The sequence below is a fragment of the Monodelphis domestica genome, chromosome 6 (assembly GCF_027887165.1).
Source record: "Monodelphis domestica isolate mMonDom1 chromosome 6, mMonDom1.pri, whole genome shotgun sequence".
Lineage (NCBI taxonomy): Eukaryota > Metazoa > Chordata > Mammalia > Didelphimorphia > Didelphidae > Monodelphis > Monodelphis domestica.
In genome coordinates, this window is record NC_077232.1 from 128623274 (window position 1) to 128647593 (window position 24320).

At 40.3% G+C, this 24320-nt stretch overlaps 1 protein-coding gene across 6 annotated transcripts in view; it reads right to left on the minus strand.

Annotated features, from left to right (window-relative positions):
* Positions 1–24320, minus strand: part of RBM47 (RNA binding motif protein 47) — a 162485-nt gene that overhangs the window by 117982 nt on the left and 20183 nt on the right. Inside the window, exon 1 of one of the 6 annotated variants that reach the window (XM_016423272.2) lies at positions 5779–5918. The exons of the other annotated variants lie outside the window; for them this stretch is intronic. The gene's annotated coding sequence lies outside the window, so the exon portion shown is untranslated. Of the gene's footprint in view, positions 1–5778; positions 5919–24320 lie in introns of those variants that run through there. 6 annotated transcript variants of the gene reach the window in all.

A 24320-nucleotide genomic window follows, 5' to 3' on the forward strand; every position in this document is an offset into this window, starting at 1 on the left:
TGGATGGAAGGAAGGTAGTGGTGGGGATGGCCGTAAAACAAAAAAGGAAATGATTGTAATTATTCAGTTAAAGATCTGAACTAGTGGATTGGTGGGGGAGGGAGGGGAGAGATAGATGGGGAAGAATGGAGTTAGAATAGGCAAGTGTGACTGGAGATGGGAGGCAGGGAGGCCAAGGGGATGAGAAACAGGGAGATGAAGGTTGTGATCCTGACAGTCAGTCAAATCAGTGACCAAGTATTTATTAATCATCTACTCTTTACGTGCCAGGCACTATGCAAAGCAGCAGGGACACACAGAAAGGCGAAAGACAATTCCTGCCCTCAAGGACCTCATGGTCTAGTGGAGGAAACAACAAACAAGCAATTATGAACCAACAACTATATACAGGATAAATAGGAAATAATTAACCAAAAGGTGCTAAAATTGAGAGGTGTCAGGAAAGACTTGTAGTAGAAGGTAGGATTTTAGTTAGGACTTGAAGAAAAGTCAAGGAAGCTCTCAATTCACTGAGCCACCCAGCTGCCCCCTGTTTAGGGAATTTAATGTACATTTTCTCTATTATTTCATACAACTTTTAAGTTAAAAAAAAAAATAAAACAAAATCAACAGTCAGGTGATGCAACAGATCAGAGTTTGGGCCTTAAAAAGAACGGAATAATATCAAAGTTCAAACCCCACCTTAGAGAATATTGCATATTATTGTACCTCTTTGGGATCTCAATTCCCCCAAGTGTAAAATGAGCTAGTTGGATTCAATAACCTTCCAAATCCCTTCCAGTTCTACACTGATGCTTTAATAATGCCATGAAATTTCCATTAATTACCAAAGCATAAACAATCTATTAACAATGTTTTACAAAACACAGAATCCACTGAAGGCAAAGAGTCCATCAGCTTTTTATTTCCAAAACAAAATGCTGATAATATTTCAATGAAATTGGCTTCCTCTGCAATATTATATATTTTAATTTCTGCTTCTAAAAACATTATTCAGGAGAGGTCCACAGGTTTCATCAGACTCAAAAGGGAGCACGACACACAAAAGGGGTGAGAACTTCCGGCTAAAGGACCCCCTGAGAAAAGAAGTCCCCTTCCCTTTGCTCTTGCTGCACATACTGTACTTAGCTGGGCTACCCGTAGGTCCAAGTGTTAGAACAGCAAGTGCTGCCTATAACTCACTTATTACCACAGAGCTGTCTTTCTGTTCCTTCTGTAGTCACTTCCTGAAACCTGGCCCCATAGAATGGCAGGCCATTGAATTATGTGTCATTGAATAGGACCAGCTTCAGCTCTGGCTAAGATGCTAATCACAATCTCTGTCCTAGCTGTTTTCTCCAAGATAGGAATGACTGATGGCCTACAAGTAATCCCAGAGATAGGAGCTTCCTCAAATCCTGGGAATGCCTGAAATCCTAGAAGCTAGCAGTCATTCCGGAGAACACAGTCCTTGCAATGGTGAAAAACTAGAGATAAAAGAGTTATGCGAATGGGAATGTGGGTCCTCGTCAGAGCTCTGCTATGAACCACTGAATGAGGATCATATTTAGTTCTACAGAAACAGCTGGAGTGGCCACTCTAAAGGCTGGCCAGACCGGGCCCTCGTTTCTCCTTCTATCTCATTTCTTTTCTCTGTTGTTTATTAAAAAATGTGTTTTGCGTCAAGTGTTTGCCTCCTTTGGGTTTTTTTCCACATTAAAAAAAAAAAAAAGCAAGTGGAATAAGCTTCTCGACCAACAAGAAGCAGGAATGTGGCCAAACAAGAAACCAAATACTTCCCATTTCCTCTTTATCCCAAAGCCTTAGGAAGCTCTGGAATTTTTTTTCTCTTTTGGCAAAAAATAATTTTTGATTGGACGGGTCTAGCTCAACTTTGCTGTTACTGGATAAAAGACCTGACAGATACCTCAGACATGATTCTTTTGCACATTTGCTACACTTGTTTTATTAGCAGCCTTTCTAGATCTTCACTGATCTAAGTCCAGTCTCTGTATTTTTCACTATCTAGTTGTTTATAAATATTTTTATTTATTTAACATATATATTTTATACTAAAATATATATATATTTATTTAACATATATGTTATCTAAGTTATATATACTTATAAACTTAGATGTATATGTGTATATATACAAAACCAATTTATAAACATATATACATATTTTATATTAAAAATATATATATTTAACATGTTATCTAAGTTATATATATACTTATAAATTTAGATGTATATGTGTATATATACAAAACCAATTTATAAACATATATACATATATAAAACTAATTGATAAACTTATACAGTTTAATATAACCAATTATTATTCATTTCAATACTACTGTTCCATATGCAAATGGCCTGAAATACATACTAGGGTAACACACCAACACAAATTTGCAGATACACTCACAGACAGACACTCACAGACAGACACACATATGGAAAATGGCACTTAATGGACAGTTTCTTGAAGATAATGTTAAAGGAAAAATGATAATATTGTGTCTACGGACTTATATTCTTTTTTAGAGCATATGGATACTTCTCATCATCTCTAGGAGTTCCCTGAACCCTTCCCTGGAGTAAGGGGGTTGCAGAAAACTGCCATTCATAAAAATGCTTTTGCCTGGCTCTGGAATAAGAATTTGGTAGAGCTAGATTTGTGGAAGTCATCCATCTCTGAGGATCCCACTTGATACACTGGTGTAGCAACATTAAAAAGTAGCATGGGGTGGCAGGGAGGAATTCAAACAGGGAATAAACTAGGCAAAGTTCAAATCTGGCTTCAGACACCTATTAGCTAGGTGACCCTGGACAAGTCACCTCACCCTGTTTGCCTCAGTTTCCTCATCTGTAAAATGAGCTGGGGAAGGAAATGGCAAACCACTGGAGTATCTTTGCCAAGAAAACCCAAATGGAATAGCTGAACGAATTGTGGTACATACATGGTGATGGAATGCTATTATGCCACAAGAATTGGTAAGCAGGATGATTTCAGACAAAGCTGGAAAGATCTGCAGGAACAGATGCAGAGTGAAATAAGCAGAGCTGGGAGAACAGTGTACACGGTAACAGCTATAGTGGATGATTATCTAGAAAACTTGGCTATTCTCGGAGATGCAGTGATCTGGGACAACCCTCAAATATTTATGCTGGGAAATGCTATCCTCCTCCAGAGAAAGAACTGTTAAGAGTTGGATGGATGCGGATCAAAGCATACTATGTGTCCCATCCGTGTATTTATGGTTTTATTTGGGGTTTTGGTTATGTATGACTTTGCTCTTACAATAAGGACCAATATTGTGTTTTGTGTTTTGCATGACAAAAAAAGAAGGAAAAAAGCAACCAAATGAGGTCACGAAGGGTCGGAAATGAATAAAAAAATGACTGAACAATAATAACACTGTGGCTGCTCAAGTCCTCTACATGGAATCATATCACTCCAGTGCAATTATCAATAATATGGAAACAGGTCTTGATCAATGATACACGTAAAACCCAGTGGAATGCTACAGGGGGTGGAGAGGGGAGGGAACGAACATGAATCATGTAACCATGGGAAAATACTCTAAATTAATTAATTAAATAAAAATTTTCAGTTCTACATGGAATCATAAACTGTTGGCCCATCTGTGAAAAGGGCCTGATGCTCTGAATGTCATCCTATTTGATCCTTCTGTTAGCTTTTTTGGCATCAGATAAAATGACATCTTGCCTAGACGCTCATTTTGGTCTTAGTCATTTTTTTCTATCATAGCTCACTGACTATATTTCTTATGTTCATGTCTACTCCATACAATTTTAAATCAGTCAAGAGTGGGCAGCAAACTCTGGTGCTTCTCCTCTCTCCCCACAGCATCCGGAATAGTGCCAGTGGATAGTCACTAAATATGTATTCACACTTAAGGAGTAAATAAACCTACACCAAATGTTTGAATGAATGAATGTAGATTCCTCCAAACAGGGCTCTGTGCTGATTTTTTTCAAAACAAAACATTATTCTACCAACACTGAGAATTTTAAAAATGAGCACGATACCTCCTGACAAGTTCTTTCCCAATAACCATCTATCAATAGCTCATCCAATGTATTGGATACCACCTGAAAACCTGGCTTAACCAGTTGGGCTGCTTAAACTGTCAAATTCCCTTCAGTGGGAAATCCCCATGAAAAACAGAAGTGACTGTGTTTGCTTGGAAAGAATGTCCAGCGATCATATAGATTTTCCCCCTCAGGTTCATTTATTATGTCTTGATTGATTTGCTTCTCTACGTAATTCACAAGAGTGCATAATCATTCCCTACCCAAATTTTTACTTAGATTGATCTTTTCCAAATGGTCATCACCCCATGATTAATGCTCAATCTCATCTACAAAGTAGCCCCCCAACAAAAGCACATGAACTGTGTCACTTTACAGATCAAAAAGTTGGGAAGGTAAACAAGATCAAGAAATAGGAATAGGGGGCAGCTGGGTGGCTCAGTGGATTGAGAGCCAGGCCTAGAGACGGGAGGTCCTAGGTTCAAATCTGGCCTCAGACACTTCCCAGCTGTGTGACCCTGAGCAAGTCACTTGACCCCCATTGCCTAGCGCCCTTACCACTCTTCTGCCTTGCAGCTCCAAGACGGAAGGTAAGGGTTTTATTTAAGAAGAGAAGAGAAGAGAAGAGAAGAGAAGAGAAGAGAAGAGAAGAGAAGAGAAGAGAAGAGAAGAGAAGAGAAGAGAAGAGAAGAGAAGAGAAGAGAAGAGAAGAGAAGAGAAGAGAAGAGAAGAGAAGAGAAGAGAAGAGAAGAGAAGAGAAGAGAAGAGAAGAGAAGAGAAGAGAAGAGAAGAGAAGAGAAGAGAAGAGAAGAGAAGAGAAGAGAAGAGAAGAGAAGAGAAGAGAAGAGAAGAGAAGAGAAGAGAAGAGAAGAGAAGAGAAGAGAAGAGAAGAGAAGAGAAGAGAAGAGAAGAGAAGACAAGACAAGACAAGACAAGACAAGACAAGACAAGACAAGACAAGACAAGACAAGACAAGACAAGACAAGACAAGACAAGACAAGACAAGACAAGACAAGACAAGACAAGACAAGACAAGACAAGACAAGACAGAAAATAGGAATGGCTAATAAATTATCTCCTGAATGAGAATAAGAAGGTAGCTTGGTCGAGGAGAAAGTACACTGAATTTAAGTGAGAGGACCTACTTATTTCTATAATCTTTCATTGAAAAGTCCTAGAAAAGGACTACAATCGACACTGCTGGGCTAAACAACTTTGATGTCTCTACTTTTTTTTTTTTACTTGGGGTCATAAAATAAATACTTTTTCCACGTGACTAATCTAATTAAAAGATTTTATTCCAACAAACCTTTGTTTGCAACAGCAAATAAGTAAAGAGGATTAGGTGTTTCTCTGTTAGTCACACTAGGAAACAGAGAAGTTGCTGTTCATTTAAAAATTTGCTAACCAGTTGGAGGAGGTGAGAAGCTGGCAGGGGAAAGAAATTAATCTGCTATAAGAAAAAAGAAGTTAAGTTTTCTTTTAGCTAAATTCCATGGTATCCTTTTTTCATAACTGCTATCAACACAACGGGACAAAAGATACACTATTTTGACTAATCCTTTTAAAAAACATCATAGCTGTAGCAAGAAAGTAGCTCAAAGGCCACATACACACCACACTCCACAAATAGGGGTTTTTAACTGTCCTGTTAGACTTCAACAAGGAATCTTGATTTTTTTTAAGGATATACAAAATATAACCACACACAAGATCCAGTAACTAAGCGCCCCTTACCTGGCTCCAAGAACTAGCAGTCTTGATTTGCTGGAGGGACCTCAAGAGCTGGTGTGTTAATGTCTCCCAGTACAACTCCAGCCTGTTTCAGCCTTTGGATTTTTCAATCAAAACTAAAACAAAACCCCAGCAACACCCCAATATGGGGGGGGGGGGGGGGGGTTTCAGCACATGACCAGATCTAACAAATGTGCTCCTAATATTATTAGCAGAGACCAGGAGAGGTTTACACAACAGTTATCGGTAGCTCATACCTACTTAGAACAGCATAGGGTTATTAATTCTATTAAGCAAGGACAGAGCAGGCATTGCTTCACATGCTTAGAGATACAGCTGTGAGAGGCCCTGACCCAATGGAAGAAGTGCTTTGACTTCCTCGCTGATTCTTGTATTATTACTTCTCCCCTTTCCCTCAATTCATTTGTTGTCATGGCTCTATTTGGGGTTTTCTTGGCAAAGATACTGAAGGGGTTTGTCAATTCCTCTTCTGCAGCTCATTTTACAGATGGGCAAACTGAGGCAAATAGGGCCAAGTGACTTCGCCAGGGTCACACAGCTAGTACGTGTCAGGGGCTGGATTTGAACTCAGAAAGAGGAGTCTTCCTGACCCAGCTGCCCCTTCAAAGGAAAAACAAAACAAAACACTGGTTCTCAATTCAAATACTGGCTCCAACCCTAACTACCATTCCCTCAGAGGCAAAATGAGGACGTTTGGACTGAATAGCCTGGGGCAGCCTGTGAATTCAACTCAAGTATTTATGGTCCCCAGAAGGACCTATATTAGACCTTTAGGGGACACAAGACCTATTGGCCAGAGTCCAGAGCTACAGGGGAAAGTATATAAGTGAACTGATTAGAATGAGAAAACAGATTATCAACGTTTAAACAGATGCAACTAGGTTGGGGCAGTAGATAGAGGGGCAGATGGAGTAAAGGAAGACCTGACTTCCAAGGAAGCCTCAGATATTTACTTGCTACATAGCTCTAAGCAAGGCATTTCATTTCTGTCTGCCTCAGTTTCCTCATCTATAAAATGGAGATAATAATACGTGCCTCCAGAACATTTTTGTTAGCAGTCAATCAACACCTCTAGATTGAAATTATTCAGGAATATTTTTGTTTTTCATTTTTCATCCCCCTCTGTAAAATTCATGAAGCCTGTTGTTATTATTAGAGGCCCAAGAAGAAGAATATGGAAAGCACGTGGCGCTGTGCCTGGCATATAGCGATGCTGTATAAATGCTTATAATCATTACTATAATTAAATAATACATATTCTATTACTGTAATATAGTATAGATAAGTATAGAGAGGGAAGAGAGAAAGAAACATGTGCTGGAATAGTCCTGGAAGGCTTACAAACCTCCACGCTTGTAACAAGAAGTTGGGTCCTTTTGTTTATCCTTAATAAAACCATTCAATCCCCCTTTTCAGGCTTCTCAAAACCCCCTTCCTCTGCAGCAGACTTCCCCCTTCTTTACTGAAGGGTTCGAATCTATCACACATACGGATTTCTTCTCTCTCCCTCTGATTTCCTCTACATTTCTCTTTATTTCCCTCCCTTGGGTATGAGGTGCCCCTCCCCTTCCCAAGACTAGTGCCCTCGCTGCATCATCCATCCCATTCTCTTCTGTTTCCTCCAAGAGTTTGGTCCATTCACCATCTAGCTGTTTCTTTGCATGTGTTCTCCATCCTCCTCCACTGCTGGATCCTTCTGTTGTGCCTACAACCTTCTACCAAACCCTTCTCCTAGTATCCCTAACCTATTAAATCCATCTCTGACAACCTCTTAAAAATTAAAAAAAAAAAAACAAACAAAAAAACCTCACCTTATATTTTAGAATTCATATATCGGTTCTAAGGCAAAGGAGTGGTAAGGGCTAGGCAATAAGGGTTAAGTGACTTGCCCAGAGTCCTACAGCTTGGATGTGTCTGAAGTCAAATTTGAACCCAGGACCTTCCATCTCTAGACCTGGCTATCTGCTGAATCACCTAGCTGCCCCTCTGATGAATACTTAAGCTCCTTTATGTCTCCACTTCTTCCCCATTCATTTGCTCTCAAATCTTTACAGTATCATCTAGTAAGTAGCAAAGCTAAGATTTGAATCCCAGCCCTGACTCCAAACTAGCACTAGTTTGCAACCACTCTCTGCAACCACACTTATCCATTCCCCAATTTCATATTATCCAAATATTGATAATTTTGAAAACGTGACTAAGGAGTGGTTTGTACTACTTAGATATTTAGTGGTGCTGGGATCTCAGGAAAGTCATTTAACACCCCTGAGTCTCCATTTTCACCTGTGTAATCTAAGAGCATACACTGAATTTAAGAAAAGCGTGTAGAGTGGTAATTACAAATAGCAGGGGAGCAAGCTTCTAAAAGAAGCTTCTCTTCTCTTCTCCCTCTCCCTCTCTCTCTTCTCTCTCTCTTTTGTCTCCACCACTGCAGCTCTGTCTTCTCTCTATTTCTCTCTCTCCTCTCTCTCTCTCCCTCTCCTCTCTCTGCTCTCTCTCTTCTGTTTCCACCACTGCCTGTCTTCTCTCTCTCTCTCTCCCTCTCTCCCCTCTCCCTCTCCTCTCCCCCTCTCTCCTGTTCCTCTCTCTCCCCCCTCTCTCTCTCTCTCTCTTTCTGTCTCTCCCTCTGTCTCTCCTCCCTTTCTCTCTGTCTCTTCTCTCTCCCCCCTCTCTCTCCTGTTCCTCTCTCTCTCTCTCCCCTCTCTGTCTCTCTCCCTCTCTCCTGTTCCTCTCTCTGTCTCTGTCTCTCTCCCCCTCTCTTTCTCTCTCTCTGTCTCTCTCCTGTTCCTCTCTCTGTCTCTCTCTCCCCCTGTCTCTCCTCTCTCTCCCCCCCTTCTCTCTGTCTCTTCTCTCTCCCCCTCTCTCTCCTGTTCCTCTCTCTCCCTCTCTCTTTCTCTCTCTCCCTCTCTCCTGTTCCTCTCTGTCTCTGTCTCTCTCTGTCTTTCTCTCCCCCTCTCTCTTTCTCTCTCTCTCTCTCCTCTCTCTCTCCCCCCCCTTTCTCTCTGTCTCTCTCTCTCTCCCCCTCTCTCTTTCTCTCTCTCTCTCCTGTTCCGCTCTGTCTCTCTCCCCCTCTCTCTCTCCTGTTCCTCTCTCTGTCTCTGTCTCTCTCCCCCTCTCTTTCTCTCTGTCTCTCTCCTGTTCCTCTCTCTGTCTCTCTCTCCCCCTGTCTCTCCTCTCTCTCCCCCCTTCTCTCTGTCTCTTCTCTCTCCCCCTCTCTCTCCTGTTCCTCTCTCTCCCTCTCTCTTTCTCTCTCTCCCTCTCTCCTGTTCCTCTCTCTGTCTCTCTCCCCCTCTCTCTTTCTCTGTCTCTCTCTCTCCTGTTCCTCTCTGTCTTTCTCTCCCCCTCTCTCTTTCTCTCTCTCTCTCCTCTCTCTCTCCCCCCCCCCTTTCTCTCTGTCTCTCTCTCTCTCCCCCTCTCTCTTTCTCTCTCTCTCTCCTGTTCCGCTCTGTCTCTCTCTCCCCCTCTCTCTCTCTCCTGTTCCTCTCTGTCTCTCTCTCCCCCCCCTCTCTCTCTGTCTCTCTCTCTCCCTCTCCCCCTCCCTCTCTCCCCTTCCTGCAGAACTGTCTCTCTCCTTCATTAACTCCTCCAAAGTAACTCCCTCTTAATATTAGGTTATAGCTAAGCGCTGGGGGTTCCATTTGAAGAGTTCCCCATACTAAGGAAATCAAGTCTGTATGAAACAGTAAAACTTGCCCGTGTCTCACTGACTTGCTGTCCAGAGAAAGTTCTGCAACACGGGAGAGCACTTTGTAACATGCCGGCTGAATGTTGGCTACTGTGGCTATTCCTGCATATCTTACTCCATTCGGCTGTGAGTTCCTGGCGCTCAGGGGCTGTCTTTTAGCTTTCTTTGAACCCCTTGCATTTAGCACAGTGTCTGGCACGCAGTAAGGGCTTAGTACTCATTGACTAAATGAGAAGGCCCTGGAAAGGACCTTATAATCAGGGATCTGGGATCCTGTAAACCCCAGGGGAAGTGAGTTAATCTCTTCCTGCCCCAAGCAAGTTCTGCTGGTGAGCTAGCCACCCACACTGAAAGAATCCCAGGTCCAATTATGGAAGCTGACCTACATTAGGACAGACTGGTTTCCTCCTGAAGCTTCTTTATTCACATGAAATCACAGTTCCTAGTCCTATTTGACTCTTCTTTTTTTTTTTTGGACAGAAATTTATGTTCTCTCCCCAACTTGTTATCCTTCTAAGGCAGAGGATATAGGAGTCAAGAAGACCCAAGCTCCCTTCCCCACCACCCAAAGAACCATCTCAGTTCAAACCTGGTTTCAGATATAGCTGTATGACCCTGGACAAGTCACTTAAACTTTCTGTCTCCGTTTCTTCATCTTTAAAATAACAGCTGCACCTACCTGACAAGGTTGTTGGGAGCATCAAATGAGACAATATTTGTAAAGCACTTAGCACAGTGCCTGGCACATAGTTAGCACTTAATAAATGCTTGTTTTTCTTAAAGTGTCTTGGAGATAATAGGGAAAATACCTGTACAAGAATATTTATAGCCACCCTCTTTGTGGTGGCAAAAAACTGGAAAATGAGGGGATGCCCTTCAATTGGGGAATGGCTGAACAAATTGTGGTATATGTTGGTGATGGAATACTATTGTGCTCAAAGGAGTAATAAAGTGGAGGAATTCCATGGAGACTGGAACAACCTCCAGGAAGTGATGCAGAGCGAAAGGAGCAGAACCAGGAAAACATTGTACTCAGAGGCTGTGGCACAATTTAATGTAATGGACTTCTCTACTAGTAGCAACGCAATGATCCAAGACAGTTCTGAGGGACTTGGGGGTAAGGCTTTTAAATAAATAATAAACAAATAATAATAATAATAAAGGATCTCATAAAAAATTGAATTTAGGAAATGTGCAGTGAATATTTAAGGAAAAGGAAGTTTAGAGCTTTAGGTCAAGATAGTTGAAGTTTATGGTCAATCAGTGAAACTGAGCTATGCAGCAATACCTGTATTGGGGCAGCCAGGTGGCTTAGTGGGTAAGAGCACTAGGATTGGAGATGGGAGGTCCTGGGTTCAAATCTAGCCCTTGATACTTCCTAGCTATATAACCTTGGGCAAGTCTCAACCTCATTATCTAGCCCTAACCAAAATCCAGTATTGAGTCTAAGATGGAAGGTAAGGTTTTTTTAAAAAAGTAACTATTGCTATGACTAGGCCGCTGGGCAGTATCTATGGGGTTTTTAATACTGATTTCAGGGAAGCAACCCTGATGGAAGGAAGCAGTTTCCAGGTAGTCTGAAAAAAAGATTAGCCCATCAACCATCCCACCACAAACAGGTCTCTCCCCTGCTCACATACATCAAGCTACCTTTTTGCAATTCTGTTTTCCGTACAAGTTCATTTCATCTGACTTCCCCAATACAAATATTGGATATGGGCAGCAAGGTGGCCCAGAGGACAGCATCTTGAGCCTGGAGTCTGAATGACTCATCTTCATAAGATCCAATCTGGCCCCAGGCACTTACTAGCTGTGTGACCCTGGGCAAGTCACTTAACTGTTGGTCTCAGTTTCCTCATCTGTAAAATGTAAGATTAAAATGCATATCCAATAACTCCAAGTATTATATTTTATAAGATTTATTAATAATCACTTGAAGTAGAAGAAAAAAGAGAAGTAAGCCCTGAGTAAAAGTCTCCTGGCTCTCACCTCACCCCACCTCCATAAACCATGATCAGGGGAAAAGAGAGTGAGGGGTAGAGGTATGCAAAACTTACATCCTCCCTACCTTAGCGTGAAAGGGAACATGGGAAGCTGGGATTTAGAGTTCCGGGGAGCAAATCTCAATTACACAAAAATGAGCCTAAAAAGGAAATGAGTCCTTTCCAGTTATTTCGGCCAAGAAAACCCCAAATGGGAACATGAAGAGTCAGACGTGGAACCACAACAAAAAGATGATGAGAAAATGTAGACTCTTGGAAAAAGAAATGATTTACCTAAGACATCTAGATCTGAGATCTGAACTTGGCTCTTCTGACTCCAAATCCAGTGTTCATTCACTACACTGCCACCTCCTTTGCGCCTTAAAGCTTTAAGATCTATCAACAGAGAGCTTTACATACATGAACTGTGAATTTTAAATTTATTCCGCCCTGCTTAGTCTAACAAAACAGTTATGTCTACACCCCTACTTAAGGATTAAGGATGGCCTATGACAGACATGTGCTAGCAAAAGACAAATTAGAAACAACTGACAGACCCCTGGGCCACCCTAAGTCAAGCTTAAGCTACCATTGGTACATGTGAGACACAGGAAAGTGATGTAAAAATGGTCTATATATTTGGCGTCACTTCCTCTCTCCGGCCTCTAGCGGCAGCGTGCTGAGCTTCTTGGCATTTTTGGCATGGCAGCAGCTATTGTCCAGTTTGGCAGTGAGAGTCCTTGAGATACTACTGGAGGAAGCTTATTAACCTAGTTCAGGTGAGGTGTCTTCTCTGAGCTCTCTCGGAGTTTAGGCTGATTCTTTTCTCTTTTACCTTCCAAAACACTATTCTCTTAGGAAAGCCTCTAATCTTCTAAAAAGAAATAGTATTTCCATCACCAACACATACCACAATTTGTTCAGCCATTCGCCAATTGAAGGGCATCCCCTCATTTTCCAATTTTTTGCCACCACAAAGAGCGCAGCTATGAATATTCTTGTACATGTATTTTCCCTATTATCTCCCAAGATACTTTTAAAAAACAAGCATTTATTAAGTGCTAACTACTCCTCGTGGCAGAGGTCTTTGAACTCCCCCTGGCACAGGCCAGGAGGGAGAAATCCTGTACCCCTTCCCTCTCTCTTCTCCTTAATTCCTTCCCTCTATATTAATTAAACCACCATAAAATTTCCATTGGGTATTTTTATTTGGGATACTCCCTGGCAACCAATAAAAATTAGATTAAGTCACAACCCTAAAATTACCCCTTACAGAACAAAGATTTGGCAAAATAATGTAAAGGTAGGCCAATGAGCATTTATTCAATACCTTCTATATGCAAGGGAGGCAACTGGGTGGTACAGTGGATGCAGAGCACTAGGCTTAAATCAAGAAGACTCATCTTCCTGAGATCCAATTCAGCCTCATACACTTATTAGCAGTGGGAATCTGGATAAGTCGCTTATGCCTGTTTGCCTCAGTTTCCTCAGATGTAAAATGAACTGGAGAATTGCAAACCACTCCAGTGTCTTTGCAAGAAAAATCCGGAGACAGAAGGTTCGAATGTAACCACAGATACTTAACTCTTAACTATATGACTGGACAAGTCACTTAACCTCTATTGCCTAGCCTTTACCACTCTTCTGTATCGCAATCAATACTTGGTATGGATTCTAAAGACAAAAGGGCTTAAAAAATAACAGATAACATTTGTACATTGTTTACTAGGCACCAAGCACTGGGAAAACACTTTCCAATCATTGTCTCAAACCACTCTGGAAGACATTTTATTATTTATCATAAAATATTTATTTATTACATAGCATTATCTTCCTTTTATTGTTTATTATATATTTATTATATATTATTAATCTTCCTTTTACTATTTGTTATATATTTATTACATATCATTATCTTCCTTTTATTATTATAAAATATTTATTTATTACATAGTATTATCTTCCTTTTATTATTTATTATGTATTTGTTTATTATATATTATTAATCTTCCTTTTACTATTTGTTATATATTTATTACATATCATTATCTTCCTTTTATTATTTATTATATAATATTTATTTATTGCATATCATTATCTTCCTTTTATTATTTATTATATAATATTTATTTATTGCATATCATTATCTTCCTTTTATTATTTATTATATAATATTTATTTATTGCATATCATTATCTTCCTTTTATTATTTATTATATAATATTTATTTGTTACATATATCTTCCTTTTATTATTTATTATATAATATTTATTTATTACATATTATTAATCTTCCTTTTAACAGATGAGTGAGGAAGCTGAGGTAAGCAGAGATTAAGTGACTTGCCCAGGATCACACAGCCAGTCAGTGTCTTAGGCTAGATTGGAACTTGGGTTTTCCAGGACCCTTAATAGTTATTGAATGACCAACCAAGAAAGGAGGCGAGGAGGAAAAGCTGTCATATTCAGTAATAATATTAAATTGGTTTCAAAAGGTACCTCTCTTCCCAAATACTCACCGAGCAAGGAGAACCAGTTATCATTTGGTTTTTAATAGAGGGAGAGCAGAACCATAAAGCAATTCCTTGAACGGAAACAGAACCTAAAAAGAATGTCTGTTTTCAGAGAAAAGTAGTGATCGGGATGGTAGTGGTGGAGACGTGTCAAAATAGATCTTCTCTAAGAACAGCTGGAGAAGAAATGCAGATGAAAACATATGATTTATCACTTGTTTATTTGGGGATAAGATTTGGGGTTTGGGTTTTAAAAGATGACTCGATTACAAAAATGAATAATATGGAAACGGGTTTGGAGTGAAAATATATGTATAATCCAGTGGAATTGCTTGTCATCTCCAGGAAGGGGGAGGAAAGAGGGGACGGAGACAACAAGAATCATGGAATTATGGGTAAGTACATATAAATTTGTTAACTGGAATAAAATAAAGACAAAAACTGCGGAAAATTTTTTTTTTACTTCTCAACTATAGTCATTTACGTGGTTGAGCCTCCCCACAATTCTGGACCCTTTTAAGGTCCAATCCAGTTCCCACTCACTGATACCCAAGACCTGATTTCTCTAGGCAGCTTCCAGGAGTAGAAAATGCACAGATAATTCCATTAGGATAAATCCTACCTCTGCTATTGACCACCTGTGTGTCCCTGAGAGGCTGCAAAAAGAAGAGGTTGGATGAAAGGCTCCCTCAAACACTGTCTCTGGGACCCTGGGCAAGTCACTGGTTTAACCTCAGTTTCTCACCTATAAAATGGGATAGTTGGGCTCCATGGTCTCTAAGGTTCCTTCCAGCTCTAAATCTCTGACCCTATGCAATAAATTTCAGAGCCAGGATTTGAACCCAGGACTTCCTCATTGAAGGTCCTGCCCTCAGTCCAAAGTTTCTAGTTAAGGGTTTAAAACTTGGGGTGTCTGAACTTTTTAAGAAATATTTTCACAGGTATTCCAATAATTGTTTTCTTTCATAATCCTATGTATCCCACTGTGCCGCCCGGCTGCCCCCAATAAATCTGGCATCATCTCACAAATTTAATGCATACAACTCAATTTTCTATATTCCAAAAATCTTTGATTTTGTCAATGTGGTCAATTCCTCTGGAAATGCAGATCCCAAACCCTCAAGTGCCCCAAAAATTCAATCTGATGCTGAGCCTCTCCTTTAGGTAGTCTGGTCTTCAGAAGCCAGAAATAATCCATCACTGGGCCCAACTCAAAGATTTTCCAGCCCGGCAAGACCTGCAGAACTCGTACCATGTTGACACAGTCTTTGAGAACATTAAATAGTCGCTATCCAATAAATACACTTCATGAGTCAACACAGTAAATAGGTTCTGCCCTAAGACCTCCAAGCCAAAGGGAAAGCCTGAGATCTTCTTCCCTTCAGCCTTTCCTCTATCCTTCTGAAAATCCACATTTTACAACGTTCAAAATAGGAGCCATCCTTCTGCCAGAAAAGCTCTTTTTGGACAGGACGGCAAAATGGAAGAGGATGAAAAGTCGGCCAGTTGGTGAAATGACTCTTGATTGGAAGATGACAATGGCGGGGAGGCCCTCCCAGAATGCCTCTCTCCCTCTGGCTCATCCTACAGCATGGGCCATCATCTAGTTCATCTTTCCCACCAACTTCTCGTATCAGTGCGGAAATGGCATGGGATAAAGCCCACATAGCCAGTTGGGTCCGCCATTTATGAAAGGTGCTGCCATGCCGCCTGATCACAAGGCATTGAACTGAAATTGAAAATCACGGAATTGAAAAAAATTAAGAGACATTTCAGCTCATCACTAATGTGTTCAAAACACATGTTTGTAATATAAAGTATTCCTACAGGACTATAAAAATCTAGTTGGGGAGGTCATTGGGCTACATAAATGTAGTATGATAAACTACCTCAAGACAATAGGATTCTCTCTCTTTGTATACACATAAATACATATAAACACATGTGTATATACACATATGTATGTGTTTAAAACAATGAATCTTACAAGTTCAATTCAAAAGTAAAACTGTAAAAATAATCATTTTTATCCTAATTCCAAAACTGTGTGAGCAAAAGCCGAATCAAATCACTTCTCAGTGATCATAAAGCGAATATTAGAATCCCTGAGATTTCCTTATCAACAGCTACATTTTGTTAAGCCTAGAGCACTAGGGCAGGAGTCCAGAAGGCCTGAATTCAAGTCTGGCCTCAGACACTAGGCTTTGTGGCCCTGTGCTAGCCTCTCCCCCATCTTACCAAAATTCCTCATCTTTAAAATGAACTGGAGAAGGAAATGGCAAACCATTCCAGTATCTTTGCCAGGAAAACTCCAATGGAAGCCCCAAGAGGTGGACATGATTAAAGATGACTTAACGACATTTTCTTAGTATTCAATCAAAATTCGTACCTGTATTTAGATTGTCCAACATTACTTTAATACTTTAACCTATCATCCACTTCCATAAAATTCATTAAGACTTACAGATTACATTGCTGGTGGAGTTGTGAACTGACCCAAGCATTCTGGAGGGCAATTTGGAACTCTGCCCAAAGGGCTTTAAGAAACTGCCTGCCTTTTGATCCTGCCATAGCACTGCTGGGTTTGTACCCCAAAGAGATATGGGTAAAGACCTGTACAAAAAAGATTTATAGCCTCCTTCTTTGTGGTGGCAAAAAATTGGAAAATGAGGGGATGCCCTTCAATTGGGGAATGGCTGAACAAATTGTGGTACATGTTGGTGATGGAGTACTATTGTGCTCAAAGGAATAATGAACTGGAGGAATTCCATGGAGACTGGAACAACCTCCAGGAAGTGATGCAGAGTGAGAGGAGCAGAACCAGGAGAGGATTGTACACAGAGACTGATACACTGTGGTACAATCGAACATTAATGGGCTTCTCTACTAGCAGCAATACAATGATTTAGGAGAAAGAACGTTATCCACATTCAGAGGAAGAACTGTGGGAGTAGAAACACAGAAGAAAAACAACTGCTTGATCACATGGGTCAATGGGGATCTGACTGGGGATGTAGACTCTAAAGAATCACCCTACTGCAAATATCAATATGGAAATAGGTCTTGATCAATACACATGTAAAACCCAGTGGAATTGCTCGTTGGCTACAAGAGGGGGGTGGGAGGAGGGGAGGGAAAGAACATGAATCATGTAACCATGGAAAAATATTCTTAATTAATCAATAAAATAAAAAAACAATATATATCATTACTATAATATATATGATCATACATAAAAAATAGTTTTTTCCTATCACCAAAAAAAAAATGTAGTATAAGGCAGAGGAGAACAAAAGGGATAGAATGAAAAGTTCTGTGTAATAGGCTACTATTTGGGGAAAAGAACTTCTCATCTTGATGCTCTGGGTTTCTCATAATCAGGCTCCATTGTACCCATCCAGCTTCTATTTCTTCTTTATCCGTTCTACATTCCAGTGTAGCTGGACTATTAGCTATTCCCTAAACTCACTGTAATTTGCACTCTGAGAATTCTTAGCTTCCTTTAAGGCTCAACCCAGACACCATTTCTTTCTTGAAACCTGCCATGACCACCCCCTATGTTATTAGTGTTCTCTCCTTCCTCATATTACCTTATATTTTTTAATCTGGGTACATGCTGTATTTTTCTACCCAGCAGTCCATAAAATATAACTTCCTTGAGGGGAGGGACTCTATTTTTATAGGTATTCCAAGTGCCTAATTCAGAATATAATGTATATTTGTTGAATGTAATATTTGTTGTACTTTTCTACGATTACAAATAAACTTACTTGTAAACCTTTGCAAGATAGGTCCCTCTCCACAAAATCTGTTGAAATTAAATCAATATATATTTTAGATTGTCAGATATCCCATCCTGTTTTTCTAGAAACCAATGAATTCTCTATCAGTTTCATTAAACACTTCACTTTGCTCCTACTGAAAGCTACAAGTAGAAACAATTCAATGTGGTGTATTTTCAAATCTGGCCTCAGACACTTCCAAGCTGTGTGACCCTGGGCAAGTCACTTAACCCCCATTGCCTAGCCCTTATCCCTCTTCTGCCTTGGAGCCAATACACAGTATATTGACTCCAAGACGGAAGGTAAGGGTTTTATAAAAATAAAAAAAATAAAAAAATAAACTCACAAAGTGGTGTATTTTTTTTTCCTCTTTCTGCTAACTGGCCAGATATTTATGACAAGATTTTATGGGGCCTTTGATTCCCTATCTCACTCCCCACAGAGGCTCTTCTAAACCTCCTCTGCTCTGTTTAAGCAGCCCACAGTGCACCCCATTCCTCCTGCCCTGTGGTCCCCAGACTGAGAAAAAATTAAGACCATTCAAAGTGAGTGAGCTCCCTTTGATCTCTCACCTTCTCACTCCAAAACTACTAGACATTACCCTGACTCTTCCCCTCCTTTCCTCGAGTAGCTAATACACCAAATTCTTAGCTTCCTTTAAGACTTAACTCAGACACCATTTCTTTCTTCAAACCTGCCATGATTACAAGTTTGCCCAGGAAAACTCTTATTTATTTTCTCTTTATAATAATTTATCTAAAAATGTTCCTGTGATATTGATGATGAAATTGCTCTTTTCCCGCTATAGGTGCCTTTGATGTTGAATATCCAGCTTCTATCTTCTACCAAAGTCGGACAACCCTGCATCATTCCTCTCTAATCTTCAGTCTCTCTTTATCTACAAGTTCTTTCCCAATAGCCTTTGTTTTCTGTTGCATTTGACTCTTCATAACCTCATTTGGGATTTTCGCCTCTGGCTTGGAAACTGAGGCAAAAGGGGTTAATTGGTAAAAATTAACAAATTTTTTTAAAAATAAATGGGTTGGGAGAGGGAGAGGGAGAGGGAGAGGGAGAGAGAGAGGGAGAGAGAGAGAGAAAGGGAGAGGGAGAGGGGGGGAGAGAGAGGGGGGGAGAGAGAGAGAGACAGAGAGAGAGAGAGAGAGAGAGGGAGAGGGAGAGGGAGAGGGAGAGGGAGAGGGAGAGGGAGAGGGAGAGAGAGAGAGAGAGGGAGAGGGAGAGGGGGGGAGAGAGGGGGGGGGGAGAGAGAGAGAGACAGAGAGAGAGAGAGAGAGAGAGGGAGAGGGAGAGAGAAAGGGAGAGAGGGGGGGGGAGAGAGAGAGAGAGAAAGAGGGAGAGAGAGAGAGAGAGAGAGGGAGGGAGGGAGGGAGGGAGAGAGGGAGGGAGAGAGAGAGAGAGAGAGAGAGAGAGAGAGCGCGCACAAGCGCAAGGAAAAGGTGAAACACCTAGAGAGAAAGGAGCTAGAAGTAGAGCATGAGTTCCCTGGTCAGCTGCTCTTCTGAGGACACAAAAAAGGATAAGAGAGAACTCAAATCTTAAAGAGCTTTCAAGTCTTTTAATTCTTAATCCTAGTCTCACAGTGAAAACAAAAAACCAAAATGAATGTTTATTTTATTTTTGCAGCCTTACTTCTAAAATCAGAATTTACAGTAAATACTGCCAATAAAAGTTTGTCCCAAGAAAAGCCTCACATAGTTTTCCTTTTTTATCTTTAAATAATGTGTCCGAAAGTGTGCATTCATTAACTAAAAACAAGGCCATCAGAGAGAAAAAAAGGATTCATGTCTGTCAGCAAAAATGGAGGTGTTAAACAACGGGCAACTCCATGCAGCCAGCAATACACTCCTGAATGAATGCAGTCTGGACCAATCTGAAATCGAAGTGGGAACTATTTTAAAAAATAAATTAATAATAGCCAGCAGGGATCTGTGTCCGTACAGATTAATGGCCTCCAGTTTCTATCGAAGTTTGACATCACTGACCTAAAGCACCCCTAAATTCTTCTATATGTTTAAGCATTTTCAATCTCCAGATTTGCCAGGGATTCTCCATTAATTCTATGACCAAAGAGCAACATGGATTCCACACAATGTGAGCTTTTTTTCTTTTAAAGGCAGGAGCTGCTCTAAGTTCTCAACCTCTGCTTTCTGGAAATTCCTTAGTGTATTACCAGAGAGCAGAATGGTGTGACAAGGATAAAGAGATTAAAATTAATTTCAGTTAACTCCTTCTAGCTAAAATAGACAAAGAACAGCTCAACTAAAGGCTACCAGAATTCTTTATGGAAAATTTGGTACATCAAGGAGATTTATAGTGGCCAAAAGTTATAAGGATTAAAAAATTCTGTTTCGGGGTTAAGATACATTTTAATTGATTTTTTACATTACCTAAATTCCTCCTCTATAATCCTCCTTTCCCTCTCACAGTAATCCTAACAAGTTAAAAAAAAGAGAGAGAAAGAAGCCAAAAAAAAAACCCCAAAATCTGAAATATATTTAATGTTTCATACCCATAAACCTACTATCTCTGCCAAAAATGGGACAGAAAAGGGGTGTCTTCTCAAATCTCTTTCATGGGATTAAGTTTTTTAATTTTAAATTTCTTCACATTCATTTCTGATTGTTTTGTGGTGACTGTTCTTTCTCTAAAAATGATGGTTTTTAAAAATCAAGGTGATCACATGGTTCAATGGGGATATAAACTCTAAAAAAATCACCCTAGTGCAAATATTAATAATATGGAAATGGGTCTTGATCAATGACACATACAGTGGAACTGCTCATTGGCTGAGGGAAGAGGGGAGGGAAAGAACATGAATCTTGTAACCATGGAAAAATATTCTAAATTAAATAAGTAAATAAATTCAAAGCAAAAAAAAAAATCAAGAGAGACAGATAAAGACGATTTTACAAACTAACAAATATTAAAACAGTAAGAACACCATGAAAAGGGACGAAAACTTGAAATGTTTATCCCGCATCTAAGCTTCTGTGGGGCATTGATTTGGTCCTTTTTGAAGCTCTCTACTCCCTCTCTGTCAAAGCCTTCCTTAGTCTCTCTCATCCTCCCCAATATGTACCGGCATTCTTTAGGCTCCAAGTCTGTCCCAGGAGCGACTATTCTTTTATAGCTGTCAATCTAACTACTACAATGTCTGTACTTATAGGGCTATAACACTAATATGCTTATTATCTCTCATTAACAATATCATCAAATAATTAGTGCTGTTGTATAATTCAATGACTCACGATGAGAAGAATGTAATAGAGGAGGAAGATAATTGTGCGTATCCTCATAGGGTGCTTTTAATGGAGACACACACAGAGATGGGTACAAGGAGGCTTTCAAAACCTCCTTTAACCCAGAAAAAATGTCAGCAGGCCATGCTTTGCATCATTGAGACAGGCACGGCACCCCTGTCATTTTCAGGTATCTTACAAGCTGCCGTGCAAAAGAGGAAGCAAACGTCTTCTGCGTTGTCCCAAGGGCAGAGCTAGGACCAAATGAGTGGAAGTTACAAGGAAGTCATTTCAGCTCAGGAAAAACCTCATCACAAATGGAGCTGTCCCCAAATAAAGCTGGAAGTCATCCCTGAAATTCAACACAAGGTCCAGGTGACCTTTATTATTCCTTCCAGCTCAAAGATTCCAGTCATCTCTACGCATCCATACAAAAGTGTCATAGCCATGGGTTTAATATACAATAAAGTATTATATTTTATAAACTTTATTAATAACTACTAGAATAAAAGCTACCTAAACCACCCAGCCCGCTGGGGAAAGAAAAGAGGAGAGAGAGGGAGGAGCTCCAGAATTTATAACCAACCTTGAACAAAAGGAAACAGATTCTAAGTAATACAGAAAGGAATTTTGGGTAATGTAGTTTTAGGGGTTCAAACATTTCTAACTATACATATCTGTCAAAGTATAAAAAAATTGAAGTTATTCCAAAAGACAGAGGTCAAGATTTTAAATTGCAAAAACGGGGGGCAGCTGGGTAGCTCAGTGGATTGAGAGCCAGGCAGGAGGTCCTAGACACTTCCTAGCTGTGTGACCCTGGGCAAGTCACTTAACTTCCATTGCCTAGCTCTTACCACTCTTCTGCCTTGGAACCAATACACAATACTGATTTAAGACAGAAAGTAAGGATCTTAAATCAAAAAAGTATATTGGAGAAGCTGGGCATCTCAGTGGATAGAGAGCCAAGCCTAGAGATGGAAGGTCCAAATTTGACCTCCAGAACTTCCTAGCTGTGTGATCTGGAAAAATCATTTAACTGGATTTGCCTAGTCTTTTTTTTTTTTTTAAATAAACCCTTACCTTCCGTCTTGGAGTCAATACTGTGTATTGGCTCCAAGGCAGAAGAGTGGTATGGGCTAGGCAATGGGGGTCAAGTGACTTGCCCAGGGTCACACAGCTGGGAAGTGTCTGAGGCCAGATTTGAACCTAGGACCTCCCGTCTCTAGGCCTGGTTCTCAATCCATTGAGCCACCCAGCTGCCCCCTTGCCTAGTCTTTACCTTTTTGTTTTAAAAAATTTTACTAGAACAGAAATGGTTTAAAGAAATTGTTTTAAAGAATAGTAATAAAATTCCTATCTGTGTCCCCTTTTGAAATTTTTTTTTTATCACTACCTACAGAATTTTTTACCTTTTGCTCCTAAATTTACTCATGCTATCATCCTCTCCTTCTATCCAATGATATTAGCAGGTCCAAAGGTCCCTTGGAACGACAAAAAGATCCACCATAATTCCTCCAGGGTTAGTTATATCAAATTATTTGTATATATCAAATCAAATGATTAGTTCTATCAAAATGAAAGACAGCAGCACGGGAAAGAGAAGTCCATTAATTATGGCGTTAATCTAAATGACTCATTTTTAGCAAAGCTGCCTAATCTCTTACACAACTGGCATTTAGTTATCTTCGATGGTACAGTAACTGCATAATCACAACAGCAATAACTCCTGGTGTTTGCAAGCTGGTGAGCCCTGTAAAGCCCTTACTCTAGCTTGACAGAGAAGCCTTGACCCGAGAGGTTAATAACACAATCAAGAACATGTGCACAGCCACCAAGATTCTAAGGCAGGATTCTCACCCGGATCCCGGTCCAACCAAGCCATGCCTCTGGCCACCATGACACACTGACTCTTTTAAGACTCTGCTTTTCCTGGAGAGAAGCAGGTTGGAGAAGTATTTTGTCTTCATTCCTTTGACAGATCCCAGATTTAATCAATGTGGGTGAAGCCAAAATAGGCTTATCACAACAGATCCACACCCTTGCTCAAAGTAATAACCAAAAGTGAGAAGGTAAGACTTCATGCTTTTGCTCAGAGGCCAAATCCTTGTATAGTCTTAATGCCGGTTCGCTCATTTTCAGCATCCCCGGCTACGTCCAGTTTCATGTCTTTCAGCATTTTAAGGCTGCTCCAGGAGTTTCCAATTAGCAAAAGGCACTGGAGTGGTTTGCCATTTCTTTCTCCAGTTTTACACAGGCAGGTTAAGTGACTTCTCCAGGGTCACACAGCTAGGAAGTGTCTGAGGTCAGATTTTAATTCTGGTCTTTCTGATTCCAAGCCTAGTACTCTTATCCACAGAGCCACCTTGTAGTAATGCTAGTCACAGCAAGAAAAGCCCATTCTTTGCTATTCAAATGGAAACAAGCTTATTGATTCAGGTGTTTTTTTTTTCCTCCTGTCAAATAGACTAGTTCATGCCAAGCAAACATGCAAATCCTCAACTTTAGAGGTTGCTGGAACATTAATTATTCTAACTTTGAAAATCACCTCTTTGCCAAGCCACTTGTTAAAGCATTGGCTCTGGGAATTCCTGTCTGCAGTGTTAGTTAAGGGCACGTAAGATAATGACGAAAAGAAACATACAGCTCACAAACATAGGCACATTTTTAAAAAAACTTACTTTCTGTCTTAGAATCAATACTAAATATCTTCCCAGCTGTGTGCCCCTGGGCAAGTCACTTGACCCCCATTGCCTAGCCCTTACCACTCTTCTGCCTTGGAGCCAATACACAGTACTGATTCCAAGGCGGAAGATAAAGGTTAAAAAAAAAGGAAAAAGAAAAGAAAAAGCATCCTACTAGGGATGAGAAAGACAAGTGAAACATTCCCTTTTTTAGACCTACAAAACCATCCCCATTGAGGCCCGCAATATTGTGGGTGGGTATGTGTGTGCATGCGTGATCTTCCCCAGGATGCTCTCGTGGATCAGCCGTTCTTTTAGGTCAACAGAAACAGAAAACACAGAAGTCTCTAAATTTTAACCGACAAGAAAGGAGGCACAGTCAAAGGAATAATAAAGTGGAGGAACTCCATGTGAACTGGAAGACCTCCAGGAAGTGATGCAGAGCGAAAGGAGCAGAACCAGGAGAACATTGTACACAGAGACCCATACATTGTGGTACAATCAAATGTAATGGACTTCTCTACTAGCAGCAATGCAATGATCCAGGACAATTCTTATAAGAAAGAATGCTATCCACATCCAGAGAAAGAACTGTGGGAGTAGAAACGCAGAAGAAAAACAACT